General features: G+C 40.0%; 1 protein-coding gene across 3 annotated transcripts in view; it reads right to left on the bottom strand.

Annotated features, from left to right (window-relative positions):
- NUB1 (negative regulator of ubiquitin like proteins 1) overlaps positions 1-16,108 on the bottom strand; it is a 275,592-nt gene that overhangs the window by 99,525 nt on the left and 159,959 nt on the right. The gene's annotated exons all lie outside the window — the stretch shown is intronic.

Genomic DNA, 16,108 nt, shown 5'->3' with positions numbered 1-16,108 from the left:
ACACACACACAAACACATATATATATATATATACACACACAAACACACACATATACACACACACACACATATACACACACACACACATATACATACACACACACATACACACATATACATACACACACGCATATACACACACACACAAACACACGCACATATATATATATATACACACAAACACACACACATATACACACGCATATACACACACGCATATACACACACACACACAAACAAACGCACATATACACACGCATATACACACACACATACACACATGCATATACACACACACACACGCACATATATATATATACACACAAACACACACACACACACATATACACACGCATATACACACACGCATATACACACACACACAAACGCACATATACACACGCATATACACACACGCATATACACACACGCATATACACACACAAACGCACATATACACACACACATATATACACACATATACACACACGCACATATACACACACGCACATATACACACACACAAACACATGCACATATACACACACACATATACACACACAAACACATGGACATATACACACACAAACACACACACATATACACACACAAACACACGTACATATACACACACAAACACACATATACACACACACACAAATGTATACACATATACACACACAAACACACGCACATATAGACACACACAAATATATACACATATACACAAACACACACACACAAACACACATACATATAAACACACCAATCAGTTATTACTCAGAACCATCATTAAATCAGAGGTGGAGGAAGGAGTTTTAAAAAAAACTTCCTCTCCCTCCATAAAATGTCCCTGGAGGCAAGCAGGACAGATCACTATTTGTCAGCGTAATCCCTGCAACCTAGTGCAACAAGTGACCCCTTTAAAGACTGGTCACAGTGTGTGTAAATCCATACAAAAAAATATTTTGGAATACCGTTCCGAAACTAGGGACACTTGCATAAAATACATAATCCGTGATAATTGTCATTAAAGGGATAGTCTAGTCAAATTTAAACTTTTATGATTCAGATAGGACATGCAATTTTAAACAACTTTGCAATTTACTTTTAACATCAAATTAGCTTTGCTTAATTGGTATTCTTTGTTGAAAGCTAAACCTAGGTAGGCTCATATATGATAATTTATAAGCCCTTGAAAGGTCACCTCTTATAGCAGTGTATTTTGACAGTTTTTCAAAGCTAGACTGCACTAGTTCATGTGTGCCGTATAGATAGCATTGTGCTCAGTCCTGTGCTGTTACCTGGGAGTCAGCAGCACTAATTGGCTTAAATAAAACACTGTCAAAAGAACTGAAATAAAGGGGCAGTCTGCAGAGGCTTAGATACAAGGTAATCGCAGAGGTATATTAATAAAACCGTGTTTGTTATGCAAAACTGGGGAATGGGTAATAAAGGTTATGTTTTTAAACAATAACAATTCTGGAGTAGACTGTCCCTTTAAGCTTGGTGCAGTGGTTTCGTCTAGCATAAAAATTATACTATTATTCTACTGTGGAGCTTATACGTTTAACAATAAATTTGTCATTTGTTCATAACAGAATATAACCTACTACAGAATTCTACATTTTGAAAATTCTTTTTTTTTTTTTTTAAACTGATTTTGCAACAAAATTGCAGGGAGGATGGAACTGCTACACCTATAAATATAGGTTTGTGTTGCTCAGTAACTACTACAATATCATACAAATGAATGACATTACTATACCGGTAAGACTTAAAGGGACATTATACACTAGATTTTTCTTTGCATAAATGTTTTGTAGATGATCCATTTATATAGCCTATACAGCTTTTTTTTTTTTTTAAAGTATAGTTTTGCTTATTTTTAATTAACATTGCGTTGATTTTCAGACTCCTAAACAAGCCCCAAAGTTTTAGGACAATACTGCTGTATACCTACTCCAGCTTGCTCCTGTTTGTGTAGAGTCTTTTCATATGGAAAAGGGGTGTCTGCTTTTTTTGCTATAGAACCACTTGCAGTGTGTGTTCCAGCTAACATTTTCAACAGAGCTAAACTGGTAAATTCTAAGTACGTTTTTAAATGGTTTTATACTGGATTTTTAGATCAGTATCTGTGCATATTATTCTGTATAGTAGTGTCTATTACATGCAGTTAAATGAAAATTGGTGTATACCATCTCTTTAATAACAGTAGTAAATTACATTAATGAAAATAAACGTCTGCATAATGATTGATATTATAAATTTATATCAACCCGCAGACCAAAATCTTTATCTTTCTCATTTATTTATTTTTTGAGCAAAGTTATAGAATAATAATTTTAAGTGTTCCCAAAACATTTAGTTAAAGCATCATGATGATTGTAAAAGACACTCCAAACTATGAGCACATTGCAATATTTATTTAAATAAATGACATTTATTATATTACCTAATTTATTCCCCCAAAACTGGCCTCTGTTACAAGGTCAAAGTTAACAGATGTTGCTGATAAACTTACCAATAACACAGTACTACGCACCAAGTGTGACCAAGTCAGTACTTAGGGAGTTTGTACATTTTACAAATAAAGTAGGGTTTGCTAACTGAAGTCACTAATCCCTTAAGAAATCCGTAACTCCTGCGCTGAGCTGTTTTTTAATACGAGGGCAGTTGCACAGTCTAAGGATAATTCAGTACTGGGGAATGTTGCACAGTCACGTAGCAGGAAATGCATTGCTTGTGTTGTCAGCAATTGTTTTTGTGACATATCACTTAATGAAAAAAATGTGTATTATTTTGGAGAAGGTTATTTCTTAAAGTGACCCAATCTGCAATACATTTCTAATGCTGATAGTATAATGCATCATTGCATGATTTTCCATTGTGAAGAATATGCATACTAAATGCTTCTTTTGGGTTAACCTGGAAAACAAAGTCACAAAAAGGGAAAAAAGTACAAAAAGAAAATGCTGCAATATATTTAAGAGCATTATTATTATTATCAGTTATTTATAGAGCGCCAACAGATTCTGCATTGCTATAAACATAGATATAATATGCAAAGGTAGAATTTATAACAGACAAATGCTTAGAGGGTCCTGCTTTATTACTGCATTATCACCAACCTACAACTATGTGCTTAACTCCTCCAAAATTTAAACACACAGTAAAAGTCATCTCTAGAGCAGCAATGCACTACTGTGAACTAGCTGGTGAGAAGTGGCTACACACATATGCCTCTTGTCATTGGCTCAGCAGATGTGTTCAGCTAATTCCCAGTAGTGCATTGCTGTTCTAAAGACGATTTTAAAGGGACACAGAACCCACAATTGCTGTTCCTCAACCTACTTAGATATGTTTTTCAACAAAGAACATCAAGTAAACTAAGTAAATTTGATAACAGAAGAAAATTGAAAAGTTTCTTAAAATGACATACTCTAAACCACCAAAGTATATTTGTATATTTGTATGTCCTTTAAACTACATGAAAATGTGCAACCAGGAGCTGAGCCTACCTAGATGTGCTTTTCAACAAAGGATATTTGTAAAGTAAATTGGAAAGTTGTTTAAAATTGTATGTTGTATCTATACACTCACTGGCCACTCTATTAGGTACACCTGTTCAATTGCTTGGTAACACAAATTGCTAATCAGCCAATCACATGGCAGCAACTCAATGCATTAAGCATCTAGATGTGGTGAAGACGACTTGCTGAAGTTCAAACCGAGCATCAGAATGGGAATTTAAGTGACTTTGAACGTTGCATGGTTGTTGGTACCAGATGGGCTGGTCTGAGTATTTCAAAAACTGCTGATCTACTGGCATTTTCACGCACAACCATCTCTAGGGTTTACAGAGAATGATCCAAAAAAGAGAAAATATCCAGTGAGCGGCAGTTATGTGGACGACAATGCCTTGTTGATGTCGGAGGTCAGAGGAGAATGGGCAGACTGGTTTGAGATGATAGAAAGGCAACAGTAACTCAAATAACCACTCGTTACACAACCACGGTATGCAGAATACCAGCTCTGAACGCACAATACGTCGAACCTTGAAGCAGATGGGCTACAGCACCAGAAGACCACACCGAGTGCGCTACAGCAGCAGAAGATCACACCGGGTGCAACTCCTGTCAGCTAAGAACAGAAAACTGTTGCTACAATTCGCACAGGCTCACCAAAATATGACAATAGAAGTTTGGAAAAACGTTGCCTGGTCTGATGAGTATCAAATTCAGCTTGGACATTCAGATGGTAGGATCAGAATTTTGCGTAACCAACATAAATACATGGATGCATCCTGCCCTGTATCAACGATTCAGGCTGGTGGTGTAATGGTGTGGGGGATATTTTCTTGGCACACTTTGGGCCCTTAGAACTAATTGAGCATCGTTTAAACGATACGGCCTACCTGAGTATTGTTGCTGACCATATCCATCACTTTATGACTACAGTGTACACATCTTCTGATGGCTACTTCCAGCAGGATAATGCACCATGTCACAAAGCTCAAATCATCTCAAACTGGTTTCTTGAACATGACAATGAGTTTACTGTACTCCAATGGCCTCCACAGTCACCAGATCTCAATCCAATAGAGCACCTTTGAGATGTGGTGGAAGCCGACAAATCTGCAGCAACTGCGTGATGCTATCATGTCAATATGGACCAAAATGTCACAAAGAATTAAGGCAGTTTTGAAGGAAAAAGGGGGTCCTACCTTGTACTAGTAAGGTGTACCTTATAAAGTGGCGCCATTACAAGTGGCTGATTATTGCTACCGCAAGCTCGTGATAGCAATTAGCGCTTATAACATTAAGCAGAAATCATCAGATCTCTGGTTCATTTTATAAATGTGCCCCAAATTACAATGTAGTGTATTTTATTAAAAAATAAAAATGGTAGCATTTTTATTTTTTAATAAAACAACTGCACAAGACAGTATTTTGGTGTTAAAGATTGGCGGATGTGTGGTGTTTGCAAAGTGAAGGCAGTTTTCAGTGCCATTTTTTTTTCTGTCTATGGGAACTGTGTGTTCCCAGTAAATAAATATGTATAAAAGCATATACATATATATAAATATATATTTAATATTGCTGCACAACCTTCTCCCTTCGCTGCGCTAGTTCTCAGGCTTCCATTAGAGCCTATTGAGCGCAGAGCTTCCATGCAATGCGAATGAAAGGTCGTGTTTGCATTGCGGGCGACTTTAAATAACAGCGCACAGTGGAGAACATATATTGCGCTCACGAAAGTTCAATTTTTCACTACACTCGTAATCTGTCCCTTAGTGTTTAATGTCCCTTTAAAATTGACCTTAAAAGGGATGAGAAAGTTGAAGGTAGGTTGTCAGGTTGGCAACAGGATAAAGATAAAGAAACAAAACATACAGTGGGATAATAATTTATATGTTGGTGTTAAGATAGGAGAGTAGTTTGTTATGAGACTGTGATGAGGTCAGCTAGGGCAATAGCGGTAGGGCTGGGGTAAGCCATTGGTTGTCAGTGAGCTCAGCAATATGTTGTGTGATGAAGAGAAGTATGTCAGTTGTGCTAGGGAGAGAATTTCACCATCATTATGAGTTTAATATATTAATAGAACAGCCTAAATCTAAACATGTTGGTTGTAATTAGTCTGATATCTAATTTTTTGTTTTAAATTGGGATCAACGTGTGTATTTCCTGGGATATTTACTGAGAATGTTGTACTAAACAGGAAATGCTTTAGCAATAGTTGCTAGGGACTCATGTGCTATTACAATATTTAGATACATACATGTCTAGGCCTAATGCTAAGGAATTGAGAGTACTGACAATAAACGATAATTACATGGATATGATAAGAGGCACAATAAAAAGGTTGTAGATGAGCAATATGAACAGTATAGCTGGCTCACTCCAGAGAATATACATCCGCAGCTAATTAGTGACAAAGAAAGACTGTGGGTATGTGTGAGCATATTATACTTTGGCAGTTCCTGATGATTAAAGGGACATGAAACCCACATTTTTTCTTTCATGATTTAGACAGAGGATACCATTTTAAACAACTTTACAATTTATTTCTATGATTTAATTAATTTTTGTTTACAATTGTATGTTCTACCTAAATCATGAAATACATTTTTTGGTTTCATGTCCCTTTAAGCTACAATCCGAAATATTCAAAGTTTAGCTGAAGGGATCCAGAAAATGTGAGCACATTTCAATGTTTCCACTTAAAAAAGATCATACAAAAAAGCACAAAAATTGATTATCCACAACAAGATTTAAAAAAGGTAATTTTTTTTTTTTGTCTTGGTCCCGGAAGAACACCCACTCACAGGTTCATGTTATATTAATGCTGCTGAACTTAAGGGGACACTAAAGTCACAATTAAACATTCATGATTCAGATAGAACATGCAGTTTTAAGATACCTGTCAATTTACTGCCATTATCAAAACATGCACAGTCTTTTGAAATAGCTGTGAAGTAGGAGGGATGACGTACTATTGACAGTTTGGGGAAACTTTGCCTCCTCCTAGTGGCAGGGAAGTGAATCCCAAGCTTAATGAATCGTGGACTCTCACCACCATGAAAGAAAGGAATTTATCAGGTAAGCATACATTTTGTTTTCATATGCACACTTTATGACGCACCAGCTATGCAAAGTTGTCAGTGTATATGTATACGAGTCTGTGATTGACCTATAGCTGTCACATGGTACAGAGGGGGCTGGCAAATTAAAGCAAATTGAGAAATTTGTCAGAAAATATCTACTGCTCATTTTAAATTCAGATTAAGTACTATTGTATAGTCTTTTTATTATGCAATTCTGCTGTATTTAGTGGCTGTGCTGAGGTAGGCAACGTATGGGGCAATAATCCTTTACCCTTCAAAAAAGTATTTTGTTCACAAGGTTTATTTATTCTCTTTATAAAAAAAAAACACACACAAAAAAAACACACCAACAACAATTATGTGGCATAGGGTTCTTGTCAAAATCTAATACCGTTTTCTATTTAAATGTGATTAATTGAGAGCAATGGTCTTGGGGGGAGTTAATATTTCATTGTATAATAAAAGCCCCAACAAATTTTTTTTTCTTTCCACACAAAGGGCAGAATAAATAAATGAATGAGGCTTGAGACGAATAGAACATGACAAAACTGATAGTCTAGAGGGGGATGTTTCTGTAAATGCTGCTTTATACTTAGAAATTGGGGGAAACAAATCCCTCAGAGAAAAGCAGTCTGTATTACTTGGCTTGAGTTACATTTTATAAGCTTTTACTTTTTTTTTGAGAAGCTAGAACTGAACACTGGAGGCAAACACAATAGTAATGAACTTCACAGCTAAATAAGCCAGTTCTTAGACTTTTGAGCGTTATTAAAGCTTGCATGACAGTTTTTATGCCGAGCAATACACAGAGGTGCTGTTGTGCGAAGTAGAAAAACTCATTACATATTGGGGCCAATTTATCAGTCTGTCCGACATGATACGCTGAAGCGTATCATGTCCGACAGACATTGCACAAGCAGACACAGAACTGCTTGTGCAATGCCACCCCCTGCAGATTTGCGTCCAATTGGCCGTTAGAAGGGGGTATCAATCAGCCTGATCGTATAAGATCGGATGGATTGAAGACCGCAGCCTCAGAGGCAACGGATCAGTCATAACTGCCGTTTCCGGAGCTTGATAATTCGGCCCCATTGTCTTTAAATTGTAATTATGGGGGCAGTGTTTTCAAATTTTGTATAATAAACGTGAAAGAGAAAATAAACACATTTTCTTTCTTTTTTTTTTTTTTTTTAACTAAAAAGGTCAACAGGAAAGTAAAACCAAATTTAAACTTTTATGAATCAGAGCATGCAATTTTAAACAAATTTTCAATTTTCTTCTATTATATAATTTGCTTCATTCTCTTTGTATTTTTTGTCTAACGCTCACTTTCCATCCACGACTTTTCCATACCGCAGATCCCCCTACGCCATTTGCGTATCCTATCTTTTCAATGGAATCTTTCTAACGCCGGTATTTAGAGTCTTGGCTGAAGTGAGCGTTAGAAATCTAACGACAAGACTCCAGCCGCAGAAAAAAGTCAGTAGTTAAGAGCTTTCTGGGCTAACGCCGGTTCATAAAGCTCTTAACTACTGTGCTCTAAAGTACACTAACACCCATAAACTACCTATGTACCCCTAAACCGAGGCCCCCCCACATCGCCGCCACTCTAATAATTTTTTTTAACCCCTAATCTGCCGACCGCACACCGCTGCAACCTACATTATCCCTATGTACCCCTAATCTGCTGCCCCTAACACCGCCGACCCCTACATAATATTTATTAACCCCTAATCTGCCCCCCCCCAACGTCGCCGCCACCTTACCTACACTTATTTACCCCTAATCTGCCGACCGGACCTCACCGCTACTATAATAAAGTTATTAACCCCTAATCCGCCTCACTCCCGCCTCAAAAACCCTATAATAAATAGTATTAACCCCTAATCTGCCCTCCCTAACATCGCCGACACCTAACTTCAAGTATTAACCCCTAATCTGCCGACCGGACCTCGCCATTACGCTAATAAATTTATTAACCCCTAAAGCTAAGTCTAACCCTAAGACCCCCCTAAGTTAAATATAATTTTTATCTAACGAAATAAAATAAATCTTATTAAATAAATTATTCGAATTTAAAGCTAAGTACTTACCTGTTAAATAAACCCTAATATAGCTACAATATAAATAATAATTATATTGTAGCTATTTTAGGATTAATATTTATTTTACAGGCAACTTTGTATTTATTTTAACCAGGTACAATAGCTATTAAATAGTTAAGAACTATTTAATAGCTACCTAGTTAAAATAATTACAAAATTACCTGTAAAATAAATCCTAACCTAAGTTACAATTAAACCTAACACTACACTATCAATAAATTAATTACATACAAATACCTACAAATAAATACAATTAAATCAACTAACTAAAGTACAAAAAATAAAAAAAGAACTAAGTTACAAAAAATAAAAAATAATTTACAAACATTATAAAAATATTACAACAATTTTAAGCTAATTACACCTACTCTAAGCCCCCTAATAAAATAACAAAGCCCCCCAAAATAAAAAAATGCCCTACCCTATTCTAAAATAAAAATTGAAAAGCTCTTTTACATTACCAGCCCTTAAAAGGGCCTTTTGCGGGGCATGCCCCAAAGAATTCTGCTCTTTTGCCTGTAATAAAAAACATACAATACCCCCCCAACATTACAACCCACCACCCACATACCCCTAATCTAACCCAAACCCCCCTTAAATGAACCTAACACTAAGACCCTGAAGATCTTCCTACCTTATCTTCACCACGCCGGGTATCACCGATCCGTCCAGAAGAGGCTCCGAAGTCTTCCTCCTATCCGGGCGATGTCTTCATCCAAGTGGGGGCTGAAGAGGTCCATCATCGGGCTGAAGAGGTCCATCATCCGGCTGAAGTCTTCATCCAAGCGGGGGCTGAAGAGGTCCATCATCCGGCTGAAGTCTTCTATCAAGCGGCATCTTCAATCTTCTATCTTCCGGCTCCATCTTCATCCCGCCGACGCGGAACATCCATCCTGGCCGACGACTTCCCGACGAATGACGGTTCCTTTAAGGGACGTCATCCAAGATGGCGTCCCTCAAATTCCGATTGGCTGATAGGATTCTATCAGTCAATCGGAATTAAGGTAGGAAAATTCTGATTGGCTGATTGAATCAGCCAATCAGATTCAAGTTCAATCCGATTGGCTGATAATCGCATTGTACTTGAATCTGATTGGCTGATTCCATCAGCCAATCAGAATTTTCGTACCTTAATTCCGATTGGCTGATAGAATCCTATCAGCCAATCGGAATTCGAGGGACACCATCTTGGATGACGTCCCATAAAGGAACCGTCATTCGTCGGGAAGTCGTTGGCCAGGATGGATGTTCCGCGTCGGCGGGATGAAGATGGAGCCGGAAGAAAGAAGATTGAAGACTTCAGCTGGATGATGGACCTTTTCAGCCCCCGCTTGGATGAAGACTTCAGCCGGATGATGGACCTCTTCAGCCCCCACTTGGATGAAGACATCGCCCGGATAGGAGGAAGACTTCGGGGCCTCTTCTGGACGGATCGGTGATACCCGGCGTGGTGAAGACAAGGTAGGAAGATCTTCAGGGGCTTAGTGTTAGGTTTATTTAAGGGGGGTTTGGGTTAGATTAGGGGTATGTGGGTGGTGGGTTGTAATGTTGGGGGGGAGTATTGTATGTTTTTTTTTACAGGCAAAAGAGCAGAATTCTTTGGGGCATGCCCCGCAAAAGGCCCTTTTAAGGGCTGGTAAGGTAATAGAGCTTTTCAATTTTTATTTTAGGGGGCTTTGTTATTTTATTAGGGGGCTTAGAGTAGGTGTAATTATCTTAAAATTGTTGTAATTTTTTTATAATGTTTGTAAATTATTTTTTTATTTTTTGTAACTTAGTTCTTTTTTATTTTTTGTACTTTAGTTAGTGTATTTATTTGTAGGTATTTGTATTTAATTTATTTAATGATAGTGTAGTGTTAGGTTTAATTGTAACTTAGGTTAGGATTTATTTTACAGGTAATTTTGTATTTATTTTAACTAGGTAGCTATTAAATAGTTATTAACTATTTAATAGCTATTGTACCTGGTTAAAATAAATACAAAGTTGCCTGTAAAATAAATATTAATCCTAAAATAGCTACAATATAATTATTCGTTATATTGTAGCTATATTAGGGTTTATTTTACAGGTAAGTATTTAGCTTTAAATAGGAATAATTTATTTAATAAGATTTATTTTATTTCGTTAGATAAAATTATATTTAATTTAGGGGGGTGTTAGGGTTAGACTTAGCTTTAGGGGTTAATACATTTATTAGAGTAGCGGTGAGGTCCGGTCGGCAGATTAGGGGTTAATACTTGAAGTTAGGTGTCGGCGATGTTAGGGAGGGCAGATTAGGGGTTAATACTATTTATTATAGGGTTTTTGAGGCGGGAGTGAGGCGGATTAGGGGTTAATACATTTATTAGAGTTGCGGCGAGGTCCGGTCGGCAGATTAGGGGTTAATAATTGCAGGTAGGTGGCGGCGACGTTGGGGGCGGCAGATTAGGGGTTAATAAATATAATATAGGGGTCGGCGGTGTTAGGGGCAGCAGATTAGGGGTACATAGTTATAATGTAGGTTGCGGCGGTGTACGGAGCGGCAGATTAGGTGTTAAAAATAATATGCAGGGGTCAGCGATAGCGGGGGCGGCAGATTAGGGGTTAATAAGTGTAAGGTTAGGGGTGTTTAGACTTGGGGTACATGTTAGGGTATTAGGTGCACACTTAGGAAGTGTTTCCCCATAGGAAACAATGGGGCTGCGTTAGGAGCTGAACGCTGCTTTTTTCAGGTGTTAGGTTTTTTTTCAGCTCAAACTGCCCCATTGTTTCCTATGGGGAAATCGTGCACGAGCACGTTTTTGAAGCTGGCCGCGTCCATAAGCACCGCTGGTATTTAGAGTTGCAGTGGCGGTAAATTATGCTATACGCTCCCTTTTTGGAGCCTAACACAGCCCTTCTGTGAACTCTAAATACCAGCGGTATTTAAAAGGTGCGGGGGAAAAAAAGCATGCGTAGCTAACGCACCCCTTTGGCCGCAGAACTCTAAATCTAGGCGAATATTTTATTTGCCAACAAACATATTTTCTCAGACCAGAAATCATTAAAAGGTCCAGTGGTCCGTCATGCGGCTGTGCTGCCCAGTAACAGTCCAGTGGTCCGTCATGCGGCTGTGCTGCCCAGTAACAGTCCAGTGGTCCGTCATGCGGCTGTGCTGCCCAGTAACAGTCCAGTGGTCCGTCATCCGGCTGTGCTGCCCAGTAACAGTCCAGTGGTCCGTCATGTGGCTGTGCTGCCCAGTAACAGTCCAACGGTCCGTCATGCGGCTGTGCTGCCCAGTAACAGTCCAGTGGTCCGTCATGCGGTAACAGTCCAGTGGTCCGTCATGCGGCTGTACTGCCCAGTAACAGTCCATTGGTCTGTCATGTGGCTGTGCTGCCCAGTAACAGTCCAGTGGTCTGTCATGCGGCTGTACTGCCCAGTAACAGTCCAGTGGTCCGTCATGCGGCTGTGCTGCCCAGTAACAGTCCAGTGGTCCGTCATGCGGCTGTGCTGCCCAGTAACAGTCCAGTGGCCCGTCATGCGGCTGTGCTGCCCAGTAACAGTCAAGTGGTCCGTCATGCGGTAACAGTCCAGTGGTCCGTCATTCGGCTGTGCTACCCAGTAACAGTCCAGTGGTCCGTCATGCGGCTGTGCTACCCAGTAACAGTCCAGTGGTCCGTCATGTGGCTGTGCTGCCCAGTAACAGTCCAGTGGTCCGTCATGCGGTAACAGTCCAGTGGTCCGTCATGTGGCTGTGCTGCCCAGTAACAGTCCAGTGGTCCGTCATGCGGTAACAGTCCAGTGGTCCGTCATGCGGCTGTGCTGCCCAGTAACAGTCAAGTGGTCCGTCATGTGGCTGTGCTGCCCAGTAACAGTCCAGTGGTCCGTCATGCGGTAACAGTCCAGTGGTCCGTCATGCGGCTGTGCTGGCCAGTAACAATCCAGTGGTCCGTCATGCGGCTGTGCTGCCCAGTAACAATCCAGTGGTCCGTCATGCGGCTGTGCTGCCCAGTAACAGTCCAGTGGTCCGTCATGCGGCTGTGCTGCCCAGTAACAGTCCAGTGGTCCGTCATGCGGCTGTGCTGCCCAGTAACAATCCAGTGGTCCGTCATGCGGCTGTGCTGCCCAGTAACAATCCAGTGGTCCGTCATGCGGCTGTGCTGCCCAGTAACAGTCCAGTGGTCTGTCATGCGGCTGTGCTGCCCAGTAACAGTCCAGTGGTCCGTCATGCGGCTGTGCTGCCCAGTAACAGTCCAGTGGTCCGTCATGCGGCTGTGCTGCCCAGTAACAGTCCAGTGGTCCGTCATGCAGCTGTGCTGCCCAGTAACAGTCCAGTGGTCCGTCATCCGGCTGTGCTGCCCAGTAACAGTCCAGTGGTCCGTCATGCGGCTGTGCTGCCCAGTAACAGTCCAACGGTCCGTCATGCGGCTGTGCTGCCCAGTAACAGTCCAGTGGTCCGTCATGTGGCTGTGCTGCCCAGTAACAGTCCAGTGGTCCGTCATGCGGCTGTACTGCCCAGTAACAGTCCATTGGTCCGTCATGTGGCTGTGCTGCCCAGTAACAGTCCAGTGGTCCGTCATGCGGCTGTACTGCCCAGTAACAGTCCAGTGGTCCGTCATGCGGTAACAGTCCAGTGGTCCGTCATGCGGCTGTGCTGGCCAGTAACAATCCAGTGGTCCGTCATGCGGCTGTGCTGCCCAGTAACAATCCAGTGGTCCGTCATGCGGCTGTACTGCCCAGTAACAGTCCAGTGGTCCGTCATGCGGCTGTGCTGCCCAGTAACAGTCCAGTGGTCAGTCATGCGGCTGTGCTGGCCAGTAACAGTCCAGTGGCCCGTCATGCGGCTGTGCTGCCCAGTAACAGTCCAGTGGTCCGTCATGCGGCTGTGCTGCCCAGTAACAGTCCAGTGGTCAGTCATGCGGCTGTGCTGGCCAGTAACAGTCCAATGGCCCGTCATGCGGCTGTGCTGCCCAGTAACAGTCCAGTGGGAGGAAGAAAATAGGAAAGAGGAGATCCATGAAAAACAAGGGGTGAGATAAAGACCCATTCTGAGTTTATTTCTTCACACACAACAGAAGCCTTCAAGGGAAACTTGAAAATAGGAAAGTCACAATGTAATATTCACAAAAATTGGATTTCTCCAACCAAATGATTATTGCACAAATACGTGAATTATACATGTACTATGGTTGTTATTGGAATGTGTATTCAGGGAGCCTATTATAAATTAAAATATCTTAGTAAATTGATAGATAGTGAGTTTTTTGGAAAAGTTTATTTTGGGATTTGTGGAACACAAATTTAAAGGGATATGAAAGTCAAAATTAAACTTGCACAAATCAGATAGAGCATGCCATTTTAAGACACTTAAGTTCACTTACATGTTTATTTTGTTCTTTTTGTATGCTTTATTGAAAATAATATGTACATATCCTACACTACTGGTGCTTGGCTTATCAGATGTGTTAAGATATCTCCCAGTAGTGCACTGCTGCTCTGAAGCTGACTTTAACTATGTGTTTAATCCCTTTGTAGCAGTTAAACACAGTTATATGCAAGCAATAATAAAATGCTCTAACATAGTAGAGCCTTTTTTCACTTTATATCCCTTTAACATCTGTGTGCATTCAACTTAAAAAGTGGATGTTTACTTCTTTCTTAAATATTGGTTCATTATCATATAATGAATCATGGTTAACATATTTGATTCCCTCAGGTCGTTTAAAGAAAATTAATTAGAAACTAGGGAAAATGTTAAAGGGATATGAAATAGTGCTCCTTTAGTAGAAAAAAATATATGTTAAATCAAAGTAGAGATAAAAAGAAACAGATTGTGTTAAAAAAAACAGCAAATGAGCAATTCTTGCTAAATGAGCAATTCTCAGTGTAGCCACTGCCTGCAGCTAGATAAGAGATCTACCATTACAGAACTTAACTTCTACTGTCACATGATTTTTACAGCAAAAGTCCTCTACAGAGCATGGGCAACACAATGATTGCAGCTAGGTTAGATGTCTCCTAGCAACACTTCAAAGGACAATTGCAACTTTGCCTTCCTGTACAGCCCCCAGCCCCTCCCCTGTGGGGCTGTGACAAGAAGTATTTGACCCTGTACAAATTAAGCAAATAAAATAAATGTACAATATTTTTAAAATTATGAACCCACTGCCTAGTGTTTTTTTTAATTAAATTTTGTTTCTCTTTAAGGTAAAATAGTAAAATAGTAAAATAGTAGATTAAAAATAGTAGATTAAAATAAAAAAAAGTAAAAATGAAATAAAGATAATTTGTTTCTTACTTGACACGGTGAGTTCACGGATCATCATAATTACTATTGGGAATAGCTGGCAAAGAGCACCACAGCCAAAGCTGTTAAATACCACTCCCCTTACCCACAACCCCCAGTCATTCGACCAAAGGGAAAGGAGAAAGGAAAGTAATATAAGGTGCAGAGGTGCCCGAGGTTTAAGAAAAAATAAACTGTCTGAAAATACAGGGCGGGGCCGTAGACTCACCGTGTCAAGAAAGAAACAAATTTATCAGGTAAGCATGAATTTAATTTTCTTTCTAACAACACGGTGAGTCCACGGATCATCATAATTACTATTGGGAATCAATACCCAAGCTAGAGGACATGGATAATAAGGAAGGGACAAGACAATTAGCCTAAACTGGCACCACTGCTTGAAGAACCTTTCTCCCAAAAACAGCCTCAGCAGAAGCAAAAGTATCAAATTTGTAAAATTTAGAAAAAGTGTGTAGAGATGACCAAGTAGCAGCCTTGCAAATCTTATCTACAGAAGCCCCATTGTTGAAAGCCCAAGTAAAATAAACAGCCCTCATGGAATGAGCTGCGATTTTCTCAGGAGGCTGCTGTCCAGCTGCTGACAAGCGAATAACACTCCTCAACCAATAAGAGAGGTAGCCGCAGCTTTCTGACCTTTACGTTTTCCACAAAAAAACACAAATAAAGAAGAAGAAGACTGGCGAAAATCCTTAGTCGCCTGCAAATAATATTTCAATGCAAGAACTACATCCAAATTGTGCAACAAATGTTCCTTTTGAGAAGGAGGATTAGGACACAAAGAAGGAACAACAATCTCTTGATTAATATTTATCAGAAATAACCTTGGGAAGAAAACCTAAAGCAGTATGAAGTACCACCTTATAAGAATGAAAAATAAGGAAAGGAGACTCACATTGCAACGCAGAGAGCTCCGAAAACCTTCGAGCCGAAGAGATAGCAACCAAAAACAAAACCTTCCAGGTTAACAACTTAATATCCAAAGAATGCATAGGCTCAAACGGAGCCTGTTGAAGAACTCTGAGAACTAAATTAAGACTCCAAGGAGGAGTCGCAAACTTAAACATAGGCCGAATTCTAACCAAGGCCTGAGGAAAAGACTGAACATCTGGCACATCCGCCAGGCGT

Source organism: Bombina bombina, chromosome 5, assembly GCF_027579735.1.
Source record: "Bombina bombina isolate aBomBom1 chromosome 5, aBomBom1.pri, whole genome shotgun sequence".
NCBI lineage: Eukaryota > Metazoa > Chordata > Amphibia > Anura > Bombinatoridae > Bombina > Bombina bombina.
This window is presented reverse-complemented; position numbering and strand designations above follow the sequence as displayed.